Raw genomic sequence first — 20,247 nt, forward strand, 5'->3', positions numbered from 1 at the left:
ATATTTTACTAGAATTTTTGTCAAAATGTCATTTGAACACATTTGTTCAAATATATTAAACATTTATTTCAATATTTAGGGATGGTAGACAGGAATTGGAGGATGAAGGAACAGGAAATGGATTGGCTTGGAAAGTATGGGGGTTTAAGAGATTGTCTGGGTTCATTTCAAGTTCAGCTCCATTAGCAGTATTGGAGGCATTCTGTTGATTTCTGCAGGAAATAATTTGGACTTTTTGTGGCACATGCAAAAATTACAGACACCATAAAGCATTTATCAGGGCTGGCAGACCATTAAAGTACATCTTTTGTGTGTAAGATGCATTATGAAATAAAATAATTTTGTTCTTTTGTGGCTGTACTCTCGGGTAGTTACTAACAGCACTGTAGCTCTTTTTTATTTTATTTTTAATCTCAGTTGAGCAGCAGTCAGTTTATAATGTTTACTTTTTCTTTTTTTCTGTTTTTATTTTATTTTATTTTTAAACCCCAATTAGGTGCTTGTCATCTATTTATTTTATTTATTTTTTATTTTATCAATTAATTTAACTTAACTTAATTTTTTTATCTATTTATTTAATTTTATTATTTATTAATTTAATTTAATTTTTATTTTTATTTTATCTATTTATTTAGTTTTATTACAGAATTAATTTGAATTAATTTTTTATTTATTTTATCTATTTTATTTTATTTATTATTTTTTTAATCCACGTTTGGTGCTTTTTATGTGTATTGTTTGTTTTATTGAATTTTCTTTTTCTTTTTTAATTAAATGAAATTTTATTTTATTTTATTTTATTTTATTTTATTTTTATTTTTTATTTTATTTTATTTTATCTTATTTTATCATATTTGATTTTATTTTAGTTTTTAATTCAACATTGGGTGCTTGTAATCTGTAGTGTTTATTTTATTTATTTTATTTTATTTTTAATTTTATTCTATTTTATTTTATTTTACTTTACCTTTATTTTAATTAATTAATTAATTAATTTATTTATTTATTTTACTTTATTTTATTTTTCATTTTATATATTTTTTTATTTTTTATTTATTTAATCTATTTTACTTTTATTTAACCTTTATTTTAACTAATTAATTTATTTATTTATTTATTAAGTAATTAGCTAATTTATTTTATATCTGTTTTTGCTTTTACTATTTTTTTTCACATTGAGTGCTTGTCATCTGTAGATTTTATTTTATTTTAGTATTTTAATTAATTTATTTATTTTCTGCATTGTGTGCTTGTCATCTGTAGAGTTTATTTTATTTTAGTATTTTATTGTTTTTTTTTTTTGTTTGTTTTTTCGCATTAGGTGCTTGTCATCTGTGGTGTTTATTTATGCCACATATTATGCCATAAATGCTTTCAACACTGCTCAGTTTTGAATCTGCAACACATGGATTATTATTCGATCGTTATATATTTACTGGAGACAGATTGATTCTCCAGCGTTTGACAAGAGTCCCGGAGCACTTAGAGAAGCGCTTCAGCAGTTTCAGCCCAGTGTGGAGATCTCTGCGCTCTCCTCTTTTCTCCTCTTTGAAGCAGTGCCAGGTAGAAACAGGGGCAAATCTCCATTGCAAATGTGAACTCTACAACCTGCTGATGCAAACATCTTTTCTCCTGTAAAGGTATTTATTCACGTACAGTAAGAAACCGGCTAATGAAGTCTGTGGATGTCAGTTTTCATGTTTTTGTGCGTAATGAGGACATTTTATAATCAGGGGGAAGCAGATCTGCATCAGGCTTGATTTTGACTTTGAAAACATTTCAATCTTGAAACTAAAAGATAAAAAAGATTAAATAATTAGATCTGGGCGGCATGGTCCTTAGTGGTTAGCACTGTCGCCTCACAGCAATAAGGGTGCTGGTTCCAGTTCCCAGTGGGAACATTTGTTACAGTTGGCATTTCTGTGTGGAGTTTGCATGTTCTCCTCATGTTGGCGTGGGTTTCCTCCGTGTGCTTTGGTTTCCCCCACAGTCCAAAGACATGCGCTATAGACAAATTGGGTAAACAAAATTGTCCGTAGTGTATAAGTGTGTATGTGAGAGTGTATGGGTGTTTCTCAGTGCTGGGTTGCGGCTGGAAGGGCATCTGCTGCGTAAAACATATGCTGGAATAGTTGGCAGTTCATTCTGCTGTGGTGACCCCTGATAAAAAAGGGACTAAGCCAAAGGAAAATAAATGAATGAATGATTCGCCCTCCTTTGAAATTTGTATTCTTAATCAAATATTTCCCAAATAATATTTAACAGTACAAAGGAATTTTCCACAGTATTTCCGATAATATTTTTTCTTCTGAATAAAGTATTTCTTTTAGTTTGCTGAAATAAAAAAAAATTAAAAAAAACATTTTTAAATTATAATTTGGACTGACTTACACTGTATTTAAACAAAACTGCTCTCGAAGTAGCTTGTTTGCTATTGATAATTTATTAAATCGGTACGTTTAATAAGTATTTCTTTTATTTGTATTTTTAATACACATTATGTGCTTCACTTCTGCTGAGTTCTTTTTCTTTTTTGTTGTATCAACTTATTTTGTACTTTGACTGTTTTAAATATATTTTTTTCTTGTATTTTTTGAAACTGCATTTCATGCTTGTCATCTGTAGTGTTCCAGCATATGTTTTACACAGAGGATGCCCTTCTAGCTGCAACTTATCACTGGGAAACACCCATACACACGCATTCACATACATACACTCACTTTAGCTTACCCAATTTCCCTATAGCGCATGTGACAGACTGTGGGGGAAACCGGAGCACCCGGAGGAATCCCATGCCAACATGGAGAGAACATGCAAATTCCATGCTGAGGCTTGAACCAGCAACCTTCTTACTGTGACAGCGTTACCCACTGAGCCACTGCGCCACCATATCAATTTATAATATATATTTTTTCTTTTTTCTTATTATTAATGTATTTCAAAATTTTAGTTTTTTACTTATTATTATTATTATTACTTACTGAATTTATCTTATATTTTATTTCCAAATTGGGTGCTTGTCATCTGTAGTGTTTATTTAATTTATAATGTTATTTAAATAATATAAATTGTTCATTTTATTTATTTATTTATTTATTTCGTTTCTTATGATACGTTTATTTCGGAATTAGTTTTTTACTTAATAATTCATAATATCACTTTTTAAAATTTTATTTTATATACAGTTGAAGTTGGAATTATTAGCCCAGCTTAAAATGTTTGTTTATTTTTTTATATTTCCTAAATGGTTTTTAACAGAGTAAGGAAATTTTCACGGTATGTCTGATAATATTTTTTCATCTGGAGAAAGTCTTATTTGTTTTATTTCGGCTAGAATAAAAGCATTTTTTAATTATTTAAAAGCCATTTTGCGGTCAAAATTATTAGCCCCATTTAGGCTATATTTTTTTTCGATAGTCTACAGAACAAACCATCATTATACAATTCATTCATTCATTCATTCATTCATTCATTCATTCATTCATTCATTCATTTTCTTGTTGGTTAGTCCCTTTATCAATCCGGGGTCGTCACAGCGGAATGTACCGCCAACTCATCCGACATGTTTTTACACAGTGGATGCCCTTCCAGCTGCAACATCATTATAACATACAATAACTTGCCTAATTACCCTAACCTGCCAAGTTAACCTAATTAACCTAGTTTAACCTTTAAACCTTTAAATGTCACTTTAAACTGAACACCAGTATGAAATATCTAGTAAAATAGCATGCTCTGTCATCATGGCAAAGATAAAGAAAATCAGTTATTAGAAATTAGTTATTAAAACTGTTATGTTGAGAAATGTGTTAAAGAAATCTCTTCGTTAAACAGAAATGGGGGGGGGGGGGATTAACAGGGAGCTAATAATTCTGATTTCTACTCTAAAAACATTTATTATATATAATTTATTTGCTTATTTTACATCCACATTGCACGTTATCTGCAGTGTTTATTTTATTTTAGTTGATGCTATAATATTTAAATAATTTAATATTAAATAATTGTTTATTTTATATAATCATGCTATTAATTATTTTTAAATAATATATTTTCAATAAAAATAAATGTATTCCAGCCAAACTAAAAGAAATAAAACTTTATTTAATTTTTAATAAAAATTTGACTTCATCTGTACAACAAAACCCTCAAACTAGCTCCACTTCTGATTATGTAAAAAAGTACTTTATTGTTATTGTTATAATTATTTCAGCTCATTTTTACATTTCTTAGTAAGTGGATCCAGAATATCATCTTTTTTTCCCAATCAGCTAATGAGCAGATGTAAGAAGGCAAGACTGATTCATTACTCACATTAAGTCCTACTGCGATCTTTAATTTGAGCTTGTCAATGTCAGCTTGAAATGTGATGCTGCATCAGAACTGACAGTTTCCCGTAATGATCAGAAGCGCAGCACTTGAAAGAGAACATCGCAGATACTGTAGGTGTTTCAGGCTGACACCCAACAGCATGTCAAATGCAGCAAACACCTTTAATGTGCAGGATTTCAGAGTCAAACCATACAGCAAATACAGCAGGGGGAGAGAAGGGCGGGGCTTATAGAGATTCACTCCAGACAGATAAAAATCAATACATTGTTTATGAAATACAAATGCTTCATGTTGATTCACTCACTCACTCACTCATTCAGACACTCTGATTCATTATTTATTTAGTCACTTTTTTTTTATTTCATTCATTCATTCATTCATTATTTTATTCAATCACACTTTGTTTTGTTTCTAACACCGGTGTATTGATTCATTTGTTCATTTGTTAGTTCATTAACTCTGATAATTCTTTTCACTCACTCTGGTGTTTTGTTTCATTCACTTCATTTGTTCTTTCACTCTGGTGTTTTGTTTCACTTTTCATTTACTCACACTCTAATTTACTGATTTTTTCAGTCATTCACTTAATGATTCACTGGTGTATTTTTTTTATTTCAATTCTTCACTCACTCAATTCTTCATATGATTCTTTTCACTCACTGGTGTTCTGTTTTATTCACTCGCTCTTCATTCATTCATTCATTCATTCATTCATTCATTCATTCATTCATTCATTCATTTATTCATTCATTCGTTCATTCATTCACACACCCTAATTCATTGCATTTATTTAGTTACTCACTTTTTGTTTCTATGACCTGTGTTTTATTTTTTATTCATTCATTCATTCATTCATTCATTCATTCATTCATTCATTCATTCATTCATTCATTCATTCATTCATTCATTCATTCATTCATTCATTTACACTGATAATTATTTTCTACTCACTCTGAGATTTTGTTTCACTCACTCTTCATGTGTTCATGTTCGTTAATTCATTCGTTCATTCATTCATACATTCATTTATTCATTCATTCATCCATCTACTCTCATTCAATTTGCTCACTAATTCATTCTATTTTCATTCACTCACTTTTATTTTTGTTCATGTTTTATTTCTAAAAGTGATGTATTTTTTATTCGTTCACTCAGTCACTCATTACTTACTCTGATGATATTTTGTTATGCAATGTGGTGTTTTGTTTCACTCACTCTTCATTTATTCATTTATTCACTCACTCATTGACTCACTCTGATGACTCTTCACTTTCTCTGGTTTTTGTTTCATTCATTCATTCATTCATTCATTCATTCATTCATTCATTCATTCATTCATGCATTCATTCATTCATTTATTCATTCACTCACTCACTCACTCACTCACTCACTGATTTATTCAGTCACTAACTTAGTTGTATTTCTAACACTTTTGTATTGTTTTATTTCATTAAATCACTGGTGTTCTGTTTCATTCATTCATACATTTATTCATTCATTCATTTGTTCATTTATTCATTCATTCGTTTACCCATTCAGACACCCCCATTTATTAAATTTAATCAGTTACTCACTTTGTTTTGCTTCTAAGACCAGTTTATTATTTTTATTCATTCACTCACACACTCACTCACTCACTCATATTTTGTTTCACTCTTCATTCATTCATTCATTCATTCATTTATTTATTCATTCTCTCACTTTTATTTTCATTCACATTTTATTTCTAGCATTATTTCATTCACTCACTCAACATTTATTAATTTATTCATTTATTTACTCGCTCATTAACTCACTGACTTGTTAACACCATTTTCACTCACTATGGTTTTTGTTTCACCCACTCTTCGTTCGTTCATTCATTAATTAATTCATTCATTCATTCAATAATTCACATTTACAGCACTGGTGTATTGTTGTTTTCATTCACTCATTCACTCTAATGATTCTTTTTTTACGTACTCTGGTGTTTTGTTTCATTCATTCGCTCTTCATTCATTCATTCATTCATTCATTCATTCATTCATTCAAACACTGTGATTAATTAATTTATTCAGTTACTCTCTTAGATTTGTTTCTCATTTGTCTATTATTTCTTTCCCTTACTCACTCACTCACTCACTCACTCACTCACTCACTCACTCACTCAATTCCATTCATTTAACTTTATTGGCATGACATACATGGGTACATATTGCCGAAGTGTACATAGCAAGGGGAAAAACAAGTCAATATAAAATGTGTAGTAGTAATAATAATAATTATAATAACGTGTAATAAAATAGAAAGGAATACCAGTATGAATATAAAATACATACATATATATTTATATGAAACATAAAACAGATGTGTTCACTCTTTACCTCTTAGATTGTGGCATTTATAAATATAGTGGGCTACTAGATAAGCAGTGGGTCCTTCACCTATAGGATTCTTAATTTGTCATTGTCATGTAGTGTCTGGAACTGAAGAATATTTGGCTGTACAGTGAGCCTCATAATGCTGTATATTTATCATAGTGGAGCAGGAGGTGGCATCTGAGAGAGTGTTCTGGCATATTCTGGCGTCTGACAGAGCGTTTGGACCCAGAAAGTGTGACACGTGACGTCAGACTTGAACACATGCTCACCTTCAGCTGTGGCCCCGGTTGGGGGTCTCGGGGTCGGAGTGTTGTGTGGGGTCATTGGTGGAGCGGAGATTGTTAATTCTGTTCTCTGTCTCTGCAGGCTGCAGTCACACTTTCATGATAGCATTGCTTTCCATTAGGAGAGAGAGAGAGAGAGAGAGAGAGTAAGAGAGAGAGAGAAAGAGAGAGAGAGTAAGAGAGAGAAACATTATTACAAACTATCTTCATGAATGTGCAGTTGTGTATTATATTTATCATTATTATTTTTGTTATTATCATTGTTTGTTATTATTATTATTAATAATAATAATGATAATGAAAAAAATAATACTTTTGCTTTTATTATCTTTTTCATAATAATTTTATTTAAAAATTATTTTTTAAATATTTAATTTAATTTCATTTAAATTTAAATTTTAATTTTAATTTTAATTTTAATTTTTAATTTAATTTTTAATTTAATTTAATTTAATTTAATTTAATTTAATTTAATTTAATTTAATTTAATTTAATTTAAAGGAAGGGCATCCGCCGCAGAAAAAACTTGCTGGAAAAGTTGGTGGTTCATTCCACTGTGGCGACCCCGGATTAATTAAGGGACAAAGCCGAAAAGAAAATGAATGAATGAAGGAGAGGTAGAATTCTAAATCCTGACATTTTTATATTTATTTCGAAGTGTTTTTATGCATAAATAAAATTAAAGCACAGAATAGATTCACATTTAAAAGTGAGGGGCGTCCCCTGGTGGTTCGGCGGTATGGTTTGCGCATAGGGAGGATTTGCTCTTTAATGCTTATTGCCACCCTTAGAACTTCTAAAATGCCCCTTACTTTTTTGAGATTTAGCAAACTCCTCGAGACAGTTTGCTCCCCAAAATGTAGCAAAGTAAAGTTGCAGGTACCCAGACACAAACTTGTGTACGCAGTGTGTATTTTTCCAAATGTACAGCCGGGCCATTGTGCCTCATAAAACAGCAGCGGCATCAAGAGTTTTTTTTTTTTTCCTGGCAGGGTTCATTTCTCATCCGCTCGGCTGGAAGAGCGGCGTGATATTAGAGGAGTTCCACAGTAAATAAAGCTCATATAGATGAATTTCAGCCATGTGGTATTCCTCTGGATAATTTATTCTTTTGTTTGTGTCTTTGACTGTGGATTTGCATATTTTGATTGTTTTCGCCTCTGTGGGTGAGTGAAAGACAGCTCCAGAGATTTTCACCTCACAGCTGCTGCGGTTATCTCGCTTTCCACTCCAAATGTGTGCGCTTTTTAAAAGCTCATAAATGCCTTATATTTGTTTTGCGAAGGTGAAGTGTGTTGTTTTTTTTCTTCTTTCGATGGCGGAATGCTTTTTCTGTTGCCGCTTAATATGCAGCAACAGCTAAAAGTCATGAGGAGGTTGATTGCCTTGAGAAGTGTAAACAGTGCGACTGTGGATAGAGCCGAAAATAAAGCGCCAAAACATGACACGGCGATATCGGCACACGGGGACAATACTACATTTTGCTGACTAATAATAAAAATATTTCGGCAAATCTGTTTGATTTGGCATCCGCTGCGTAAAACATATGCAGGATAGGTTGGCGGTTCATTCTGCTGGGGCGACCCAAGATTAATAAAGGGACTAATTCGAAAAGAAAATGAATGCATGAATGTTTGATGTTGCGACTATAATCTAAACAGGAGATCGGGTTTATTGAGGCATCCCGTTTTGTACGTCATTAAACTTGCGATTAATGTGGTACTTCTCCCCGGTTTAGGTGCACAAGGAAGAGCATATGTGGAAACGCCAACACAGTAAACAACAACAACAGAGGAAACACAGAGGAGGGAAGTGGTCAGTCGGCACAATTTGCTCCCACCAGACCTGAGATCTCTCTCGTACCCATAAATTCCACTGAATGGTGGAGGACACCATATATAAACCATAGGCACAAGCTGTGATGATGGCCCGTTCCCTCCTCCCTCTCTAAATCATTTTAAAGTTGGGCTTTGCATATTTAGCAGACAGTTTTTTTTCCCTCTCCGCTGTCGCCACTAGCTTGCATGGTTCAGGATCGGTAGAGCTATCAATTTTTATAAATAAACTGCATGTTAAAAAGTATATGTATGTATTATGTATGTGATTCAGCCTTTAACTGAATCATTTTGACTTACTTTTTGAAAAAATCTATTTATTACATACATATACATATACTTTTTAACATGCAGTTTTTTTTTTTTTAAATGCTAGGCATGTCAATGCGTTGCATTGTTTGTCGCATTCCCCAAATGTTCTCAAAATTCTCACTCTTGCACACTCCACCTGCCTCTACTCTGATCTCTGGCTGACTCACTAAAATCTCTGTGTTTGTGAACAACAGCAAGAAAAGAATAAACGGTCCATTTACACTAATACATTTAAAACAGAGGAGAAGCAGATCGGTTTGTCTGTACCAGGGAAGTACTGTGTACCACTGTGCTGCCTTTAAGTGCTCAGAGGCAGGGGAGAGACAGTATCACCCGCAGCTCGTCGCAAAGAGTAACGTAACAGCACAGACATATAAGAGTCTCAAAAAAATCTCCAGTTACACCTAAAAACAGTCACTTTTTTGAAGATAAAGGTGCTCTACGGGGCATCTGAAAACTTGCTTAATTTCCAACAATTGTGGGTAGTGTCTTTGATTGAAGGAAGCGCTCATACCTTGTGCCTGTGCGAAAGAGCTGAAGATTTTTGCCTGAACCCGACAGGACCAGACCTGTTCGGACTTAATTTCTATAATTTCAGACAGGGCCAGGTTAGGCTTGCGCTCCAGCTTGCGCAGTAAAGTGATGCATTTGGATTAGCTCAAGAAAGTAATCAAATCGTTTGTTACAACATTAAAACCCATCCCTGCAAAGGTGAAACAAATGATGATGAAGAATTCAAAAAGAGCAAATTTTGACTGAGGTCAGGCCAGCTGTCAGTTCAAAAAGGAACGGTCATTCTAGCCGCCAAGGCATTTCGGCGGTTGCTCATACACTGTGTATTACTGTAGAGCGCTAATCAGCAGTATATGTACAGCAAGCTGACTGGGAAGATGACGAGGTCACACGCTACATTGAAACCGCTGTCATGGAAAAGAAAATGGACGTTCTTGGCTGGTGGAAGATGAACAAAAAATCCTACCCAAAACTTGCAGAGTTAGCCAGATCAGATCTATGCATCTCGGCCAGTAGCAGCAGCAGTGAAAGGGTGTTCAGTGCTGCTGGATGCACCATCAGTGAGCGCAGGAGTGCGCTAAAGCCATTTACAGTGGATTCAATAATGTTCCTCCACAAAAACACGTAGCCTAATCTTGGTGAGTCAAGTATTTTCAAATTGTAACTAAATATTAAATAAACCATAAATGCCTAAGTAGACAGAATATACAGGCTAATGTTGGCATTATTATTTTAATATTCAGCTTCACCATCGCCTTAAGGCCAGATTGTGAAGAGAAGTGGAGAATCCCGCAGAGCCTTTATCTTATTCATTCATTCATTCATTTTCTTATCAGCTTAGTCCTTTTAATCATCCGGGGTCGCCACAGCGGAATGAACTGCCAACTTATCTAGCAAGTTTTTACGCAGCGGATGCCCTTCCAGCCGTAACCCATCTCTGGGAAACATCCACACACACATTCACACACACAAAGACTTATTTTTATTGGTGTGTTGGCCAATTTAACGGCTAGGTGTATGTACCTCTAGGCCTATTTGGAGTGCTGAGATGTTACGATGTTACAGAGGACTAATTTTATTTCTTTGTTTCAACTTTTAAGTGGCCTATAGCCTACGTTTGTTATGAATAAATGATGTTAAAACACATGTAAACGACTCATTCTTGAAAAAAGGCAAAAGAGCTGTGTGTATGTGCACATTTAAATATATCGGGCTGTAAACAGTTGCAAGCTTTTAAGAAGATGTCATCAAAACGTACTTGTCGGGCTCTAGCCAAATTCTGTAGGGCTCGGGCCATATCAAGCCTGACTTTTATGGCCCGATTACAGCTCTAATGTGCAGTACAGACAGAACGTTCCATTATGCATAGGGGCCCTCGGTTTTGAAAAGAAGTAATAATGTTAAAATCTTAACAGTTATAGACATATTTTACAACATATGTTAAAAGATAGTATAGAAGATCTATATAGGCTTCTTGGCATTGGTCGGGGGTCCCTGATTCCCCGGGGCCCTAAGCGGCTGCTTACCTTACTTATTAAAGGGCCATGACACCCCCCACTTTCAGTTCAAGTCTACCTCAGAACTTTTTTTTTAAAAATTGCATCATAATGGGCGCGAAGCTCCGCCATCAGAGGCAGAAGTGGGCGTGGCCAGCAGAGCAGGGAAAAAGGAGTGGAGCAAACAACTGTTGTCAGTCACTCACAAATTGAGACACAAACCATGAGGAGAGGCATGATTTTATAGTTTACAAAGTTAAAATACAAAAAAATGCCTTGCTACATTTGTTATTCATAATTTCATATACACACAACCACAACTTATATCATTATAAAGATAATCCCTCAATCCCCGTGTCTGAATGCAGACTCAGTGCAGCAGGTCTCTTGCCCTGTCTATTTCAACCATTAGCCCTGCTGGTAATCTGGAGGATTAAGGCGAATACAGCAGCACCGCGATGGATCTAAATGTAAACGAACTCCACTGATAAAGGACAAAGTCCGCCATTCTCAAATTCTCGTACTGCTCTCCCGATAAAAAATGCTTGCTGTTCACAAACAGCTTTGCTGTATCGGCCCTGACAGGATCGTGGGGAAAAACATGCAACAAACCCCGTGAATCATGGAAACAAACACAAACGACCCTTCATGAATAGCTAAATACATGGACCGTGGGTCTATGGATGCGGTCTCACCCAGTCATTAACGTGTCTCACAGCTTGGCACTGGCAGTTCTGCCTTGCCTTCGGAAAGCACATGCAGTCATGAATAATTAAAAAGCCGGCTCTTCTTATAGGATAAGAAAACTCAGCTATGAATAATAATAAGAAACCGACGCGTCATCTTTGCACTTGCAGTTTTGCGCTATACGTCACCGATTTTGATCCGCCCCAAAAATCATTTTAAACCCGGAAGCTAAAATTAGCTGACAAAAGCTCAAAATTATCCAGTTTCCCTACAATTAAAGCTAACAGGTGCTGACATTGTCTTAACTGATGCTCAACACACACAAATCTGTTAACATCTCAAATAAAGTACTCGAGGGTTTCTTGAACCTTTAAGTTCGACACTGTTCAGCTGGTATGTAATCACAACAACTGGCAGCAACAACAGCATTAACTGAATCCCTTTGAATTACTTTTTATCTATTCATTATTGCTGTAAATATTATATATATATATATATATATATATATATATATATATATATATATATATATATATTTTTTTTTAATAAATTAAAAATAGATTTGTGTGCTCCTCTTGTCTTGAATCCTGCCGGTTTAGTCACATTTATGTGACATATCTATTATTTAACACATTACCTACCTATGAAACTTATGCAAAATTCATATGAAGTGCATGACGAAAATGTGTGCAATATATCGCACCAAAACAAACCAGCGTGAATTATTCTGTTTACACATTATCTGAAACTCTTCTGCCACACATAGCTTTAAAATCAATCACAAGGAATGATAAACTCACCTGTAACCTTTCCTAATGGACTACTGGAAGGGCCCTTCGTGAAGGGATTTAGATGTTCTCTTTGGTTTGGAAAACTTCCCGAAGTATAATTTAAGGGTGCGAAACACCATTTGGAATTTGTCCTCCATCTATCAATCTGTCTATCATTCTGCCTAGCATTTTATCATTCTATCTGCAAGTGCTCTGTCTAGAAATGCAGTGGGCTTCTGGATCTGAGCTGCTGTTTTGTTTGTAATGAGTGTGTGTCTGTTATACTGGCAGTGTCTTCCAGCCATCAGGGAAAGATCCTGGCAGACGCTCGTCATAATTAAGGTCTTATTAAGGACATCGCCGGGTGCCAGATATACCTGATTCACCTGTTTCTAAAGAAGATGAGATTCTGTTCGCATCTGGGGAGAGTTCCAATTTAAAAAAAAAAACCAAGATTAAAATTTGGACTGGTGTTTTGTAGAAGTACATTTCAAGACTGCACTGTGGCCAATGAAGTGATGTTTTTACTTAAAACTTACAAAAATTTACTCTTATTAACGTTTTTAATAGTTTGTGAACACTCAGTGAATCTTCAGTAAATGATTGATTGATATATATAGTTAGGTCAGAATGAATCTCCAGTAAATGATCCACTAATTCATATGGCCAGGCCTGAGTGAACCTCTAATAAATGCTTTACCTATTCATATGGTCGGGTAAGACTGAATCTTCAGTAAATGATTCACTAATTCATATTATTGTGTCAGACTGAATCTTCAGTAAATGATTCACCAATTCATATTGTCGTGTCAGAATGAATCTCCATTTAATCATTCACTAATTCATATGGTATTGTCAGACTGAATCTCCAGTAAATGATTCAACAATTCATATAGTTAGGTCAGAGTGAATCTCCAGTAAATGATTCACTGATTCACACTAGTTTATATGGTCAGGTCGGAGTGAATCTCCAGTAAATAAGTCCCTGATTCATATAAGTTCATATGGTCAGGTCAGAGTGAATCTCCAGTAAATGATTCACCAATTCATATGGTTAGGTCAGAGTGAATCTTTAGTAAATGATTCACTGATTTACACAAGTTCATATTGTCAGGTTGGAGTGAATCTCCAGTAAATAAGTCCCTGATTCATATAAGTTCATATGGTCAGGTCAGAGTGTATCTTCAGTAAATGATTCACCAATTCACATGGTTAGGTCAGAGTGAATCTCCAGTGATTCACTGATTCACACAAGTTCATATGGTCAGGTCAGAGTGAATCTCCAGTAAATGAGTCTCTGATTCACATAAGTTCATATGGTCAGGTCAGAGTGAATCTCCAGTAAATGATTCACCAATTCATATGGTTAGGTCAGAGTGAATCTCCAGTAAATGAGTCACTGATTTACATAAGTTCATATGGTTAGGTCAGAGTGAACCTTTGGTAAACGAGTCACAGATTCACCAATTCATATGGTCAGGTCAGAGTAGATCTCCAGTAAATGACTCACTCACTCATGTGGTCAGATCAGAGTGAATCTCTGGTAAATGATTCTCTGATTTATATGACCAGGTCAGAGTGAACCTTTAGTAAATGATCCACTGATTCATATGGTCAGGTCTGAATTAATCTTCACTAAATCAGTCACTGATTTATATGGTCAGATCATAGTGAATCACTAGTAAATGATCCACTGATTCATATGGTCAGGTGAGGATAAATCTCCAGTAAATGATTCACCCATTCATTTGATAAGCTCTGAGTGAATCTCCAATAAATGATCCACCATTTCATATGGTCAGATCAGTTATTAGCTGCGTTCGACTTCATGCAGCAATGCACAGATCAATCGAAATCTTAAAGCGGTGCATGCTGGTTAAAAATTTTGTCTGGATTGATGCTGCGCCAACACCACATGACTGTCGCATGTGGCATCAAAGCACCACAACAGCGCTTTTGCTATATATATTTGCTATATATATCTGGCTGTGCGGCTTGACTGCTCCATTTTCCAATCTGCCCCGCCTGCACTCTGCTAATTTCGTTGATCACCGGCTACAAACATGCTTCAAGTCGAACGCACCTATTAATTCAGAGATTCATATGGTCAGTTCAGAGTAAATTTCCAGTAAATGATCCACTGATTCACACCAATTCTTATGGTCAGGTTAGAGTGAATCTCAAGTAAATTACTCACCAATTCATGTGGTCAGGTTAGAGGGAATATCCAGTAAATTATCTACTGATTCATTTTGGTCAGGTCTGAGTTAATTTCCAGTAAATGGTTCACTGATTTATATGGTCAGGTCTGAGTGAATCTCCAGCAAATGATTCACCCATTTATATGGTCAAGTGTGAGTGAATCTCCAGCAAATGATTCACAAATTCATATGATCAGGTCTGAGTGAATCTCCAGCAAATGATTCACCCATTCATAGGGTAAGCTCTGAGTGAATCTCCAGTAAATGATTCACCAATTCATATGGTCAGGTCAGATTTAAGCTCGAGTAAATAACTCACTGATTCCTATGGTCATGTCAGAGTTAATCTCCATTACACGATTCACCAATTCATATGGACCATATTCTTATGGTCATATATATTTTATTCTATTACATATAGTCTATATAGTAGAGTCTGTACTGTCTGTAGTCTTCAAAGATCATTAATTATTAATAGTTTTCATCCGAAACAGTTTGAAACAGTATAAAACATACATTTTACCTATAGAAACTTAATTTGACTCAAATAAATGTGTAAATGTACACTGTTTTCTGAAATAACATTGTATTTGTCAATATCTGTATTCAGTTGTATCTTGTACTTCATCTACCACTGATCTATGCAGATGTTTGCATAAATTCATCACAACCGGCTTCTACCAGAAGCCTCTTATATAATGAAACCTGTGTGTATGTGTGTGTAAGGAGCGTAAACAGCAGTCAGTGAGCAGAACGATGAATTGATGCAAAACAACAATCCACCAGTGTTGATTATACAGGCTGATCTGCTCCGACAGTGTACATAAACAGAGTGGGCAAAACTCCGCGGCTGATCAACCCAAAGATCCACCCCAAATAAAACTTAGCCTAGATACAGTTGAAGTCAGAATTATTCTCCCTCCTGAGAATTTATTTTTCAAATATTTCCCAAATGATGTTTAACAGAGAAAGGGATTTTTCACAGTATTTCCTATAATATTTTTTCTTCTGGAAAAAGTCTTACTTGTTTTATTTAGACAGGAAGGAAAGCAGTTTTCATTTTTTTTTACCATTTTAAGATCAATATTATTAGCCCCCTTAAGCAATATTTTTCCATTGTCTACAGAACAAACCATCATTATACAATGACTTGCCTAATAACCTTAACTTACCTGATTACCCTAGTTAAGTCTATAAATCTAAGCTGAATACTAGTATCTTGAAAAATATTTGATCGAATGTTATGGACTGTGGGCGAGGCAGTGGCGCAGTAGGTAGTGCTGTCGCCTCACAGCAAGAAGGTTGCTAGGTTGCTGGTTCGAACCTTGGCTCAGTTGGCGTTTCTGTGTGGAGTTTGCATGTTCTCCCTGCCTTCCCGTGGGTTTCCTCCGGGTGCTCCGGTTTCCCCCACAGTCCAAAGACATGCGGTACAGGTGAATTGGGTAGGCTAAATTGCCCATAGTTTGTGAATGTGTCTGTGTGAATGTGTGTGTGGATGTTTCCCAGAGATGGGTTGCGGCTGCAAGGGCATCCGCTGCGTAAAAAAACCTGCTGGATAAGTTGACGGTTCATTCCGCTGTGGCGACCCCGGATTAATAAAGGGACTAAGCCGGCAAGAAAATGAATGAATGAATGCTATGGTCATCATGGCAAAGATAAAAGAAACCAGTAATTAGAAATGAGTTATTAAAACTATTATGTTTGGATATGTGTTGAAAAAAAAAATCTTGTTTCCGTTAATAAGCAAAAATATAGGTGCTAAAAATTCAGTAGGGCTATTAATTCAGACTTCAACTGTATGCAGAGAATGTTTATCTGAATGGCAGCTGCTTGTATCTGTATTTGTTTTGTCCTGGTGCGAAAAATCCAAAGTCTCCTGCTTGATTGAATTTTCTGCCGAACTTCAAATGTCAGATTGTGCTGGCTCTGGTTTTCTCTGAGCGCTGAAACATCCTTGGTAACATTAAGACACGTCTTGCCTAATTAAACTGTAATTAAATTCCTACTCCAGGGGTTCTATTTTAAACACAATACAATAACGCTTGTCTTATTCCGACACCGGAGAAAACAGCTCTTGTAAAAGTGGCTCTTGTATTAAAAGTATCACATTGTGTGAATGTCCTAATGTAAGGATTCAGGTGACACGGTGACTCAGTGGTTAGCACTGTCACCTCGCTGCAAGAAGGTCACTGTTTCGAGCCTTATCTGGGCAAGTTGGTAATTTCTGTGTGGAGTTTGCATGTTCTCCTCGTGTTGCCGTGGGTTTCCTCCACGTGCTCCGGTTTCCCCCTCAGTCCAAAGACATGCGCTATAGGTGAACTCAATAAATAAATATAAAAAATAAGCTAAATGGGTCGTAGTGTATGGGTGTTTCCCAGTAGCTGTGTTTTGATTAGACTTGATTAGGAAAGCCACTCACCTGTCTAAGACAGGACATCAGATTTGGCTGAAGGTTTACCATCCAACAAGACAATGACCCTAAGCACACAGCTTAAATAATGGAGTGGTTTCACAACAATTCCACAACTGTTCTGAAATGGCCCGGCCAGAGCCCTGACTTAAACCCAATTGAGCATCTCTGGAGAGACCTAAAATTGGCTGTCTACCAACATGTTCACGACTATCAGTCTTTTTAGGGTGGGACTTTTGATCTTTGGAGGAAAGTCCTTACCCCAGGTGTAGCGTTAGAGTGACAGGCGAATCGGTGCAGCGGCAGCAGTAATGCGGTCAATGTACCGAGGGAGCTGAGCTGAAAGGCAAAGCTCTTCATTTACCGGTCAATCTACAATCCTACCCTCACCTATGGTCATGAACTTGGGCTCAAGACCGAAAGAACAAGATCTTGGATACAAGCGGCTAAAATGAGTTTCATTCGCAGGGTGCACCGTTATAGATCCTTATGGAGTTCTGTCACCCGGGAGGAGCTCAGGGTAGAGCTGCTACTCTTCTACATTGAGAGAAGTCAGCTGAGGTGGCTCGGGCATCTCTTCCTGGATGCCTCCAGGACGCCTACCTAGGGAGGTTTTCCAGGCATGTCCCACCAGGAGGAGGCCTTGGGGAGACCCAGGACACACTGGAGGTACTATGTCTCTAGGCTGGCTAGGGAACACCTCGGATCCCCCTGGATGAGCTAGAGGTAGTGTCTGGGAAGAGGAAGGTCTGGAGTTCTCTCCTAAGACTGCTGCCCCCGCGACCCGGCCCCGAATAAGCAGATGAAAATGACACATGACTATCAATCTTTTAGGGCGGGCCATCCGTGCTTTAAGGTGGGTCCATTAGTCCACTAGGGTTGTGCTATTAGTCCTTGTCCCGTTTCTCCTCTGCTTTCATCTAATTGTCACTCTTCCTCCATTTTGTTAGCCAGTTGTTTGTTAATCAATTCCCAAATTACATAATCATGCACCACCCTACAATTTTATCTCATTATAGGGACGTTTCAGTTGGATGTATGTCCCGATATGGGGAAAAAAGGGATATACTTAACTTCTTAACTCCGTTTCATGCTGACTTTCACACTAAATTCGAATTCTAATTAAACTGTTAGCCAATCAGAGCATTAGTTAGTACTTGGCCAGAGCAGAGCGTTCTGATGAGGGTCCAAAAACAGCACAGAAAATAATGAATAACTTTTAATAATAGGATTTTTTTCTTCTGTATGTTTTTTTTTACATTTTAAGTGGGCCTCAGAGAACAGTACAAAATAAAAATGAAAAAAACTTATAGTTCATGATAGCTATTTTGCAAATCCAAATCATGGTGTATGTTGAAAACAGCATGCTTATGTAATGAGTCTCTGCCTGATTTTTGATCTCTTGCTGTTTATGCATGAAGGCATTAAGTATGAAGATATCTCTTTTAAATAGGCTCGCAGGACATTATAATTCAGCATCTAATGATCTAAAAACTCCAAAGCCAGCATTTTGAAGCACCGGGAAAGAGCTGCGGAGTTTCATGCATTTTTAAATCCAGTCATTGCAGTTTATTAAAGCATGAACTCATTTAAGTGATTAGATTAATTAACTTAGAAAAAAAATTAAGTCCATGTATAGGGTATTATTTGTATTTACATATTTAATATTTCCTTTAATTATGTCTTTGTTTATATTTATTCACTATTCATGACATTAATAAATCCAAGTTTTGTTGTAGGGATATTTATTCGTTATTTATTACATTAAAAATCCTCGGTTTGTTTCAGTTTATGATTTATGGTTATGTGTAAAATATGATTTTTTTGTTTTATTTTTAATGATATCTCTTCCTAATTTAAAATAAAACTGATTAAAAACAGGAGATTAACATTGTTGTTTTTTGTCAATTTGTAGACAACATAATAGTCAATGATTTTCCCAGAGATGGGTGGCGGCTGGAAGGGCATCCGCTGCGTAAAAACTTGCTAGATAAGTTGGCAGTTCATTCCGCTGTGGCCACCCCGGATTAATAAAGGGACTAAGCTGACAAGAGAATGAATGAATGAATGAATGAATGAATGAATGGATAATAGTCAATGATAAAAGAGTTAAAATCAGACTTTTGTGGAAATAACATTAAACAACAAATGAAAACATTATTGTTTTGAAAATGTCAAATTTTAAGAAAAGCAACTTTTAACATTACCAATTGCAATATATGTATTTAAAATTTAAAAGAAATGTTATCAACACTTTTTAATCACACTTTTTTCGCATGCCAGCTACTTATAAAATGACCAAGTCAAAATAATCTACCTAATATAAAAAATTTAACAGATATATTTATTTCCAAACATATTGAGAATTCTGTATTTGTACAATATATATTAAAGCAGATCGATCAGCTTCAGCTTGTATGGAATATTCACATTTCGGTAAGATTAAATTTCTCAGACAAACACAGAACACACAAGCACTGCAGTCCTTTGTACTTTTCTCCATAAATAAAACTTGTATCAGAAAGTATCAGCAATGTTTTGTCAGTTTGTTATCCTTTGAGAAAACGGTTAATGGTTGCATTGCAAACTACAAAACCCCCCGCAGTTAAATTGTCAACCGTTGACCGTTCCGTGGTGATAAAAAGGTTGTGGTCCACTGCCCTAGCTGACCGAAAATGGACAAATTTGTAATCCGCCCTCTACATAAAAGACATAAGAAATAACATGCAAGTAGTACATTGTAATAGCCTTTGTTTTTTCCCTTTTAAACCGGTGTGAATACTGATATTTTTGTTAGTGAATTTCAAATAAGGTCAATTTAAAGGCCAAAGGCTTACGTTTTTCAGTTTCAAATGCCCTGCTGATGTTCTGCTTTTATATTTTACATTAGGCTCTCATTCATTCATTCATTCATTCATTCATTTTCTTTTCGGCTTAGTCCTTTTATTAATCCTGTGTCGCCACAGCGGAATGGACCGCCAACTTATCCAACAATTTTTTTTTTTTTTTGGTGGCAAGAAAAAAAATTCCATTGGCCCAACCGGGCT

General features: G+C 35.5%; 2 long non-coding RNA genes across 5 annotated transcripts in view; both read left to right on the forward strand.

The window, feature by feature from the left end:
* Positions 1–20,247, forward strand: part of LOC147830780 (uncharacterized) — a 227,584-nt gene that overhangs the window by 138,655 nt on the left and 68,682 nt on the right. The window lies entirely within an intron of this gene.
* Positions 12,651–17,112, forward strand: LOC147837655 (uncharacterized). The gene is made up of 3 exons (XR_015526150.1): positions 12,651–14,756; positions 14,803–15,219; positions 15,269–17,112. It is a non-coding gene; the product is annotated as an uncharacterized LOC147837655 (long non-coding RNA).

Source organism: Danio rerio, chromosome 25 (genome assembly GCF_052040795.2).
Source record: "Danio rerio strain M-AB ecotype USA chromosome 25, GRCz13ab, whole genome shotgun sequence".
NCBI classification, from domain to species: Eukaryota; Metazoa; Chordata; class Actinopteri; order Cypriniformes; family Danionidae; genus Danio; species Danio rerio.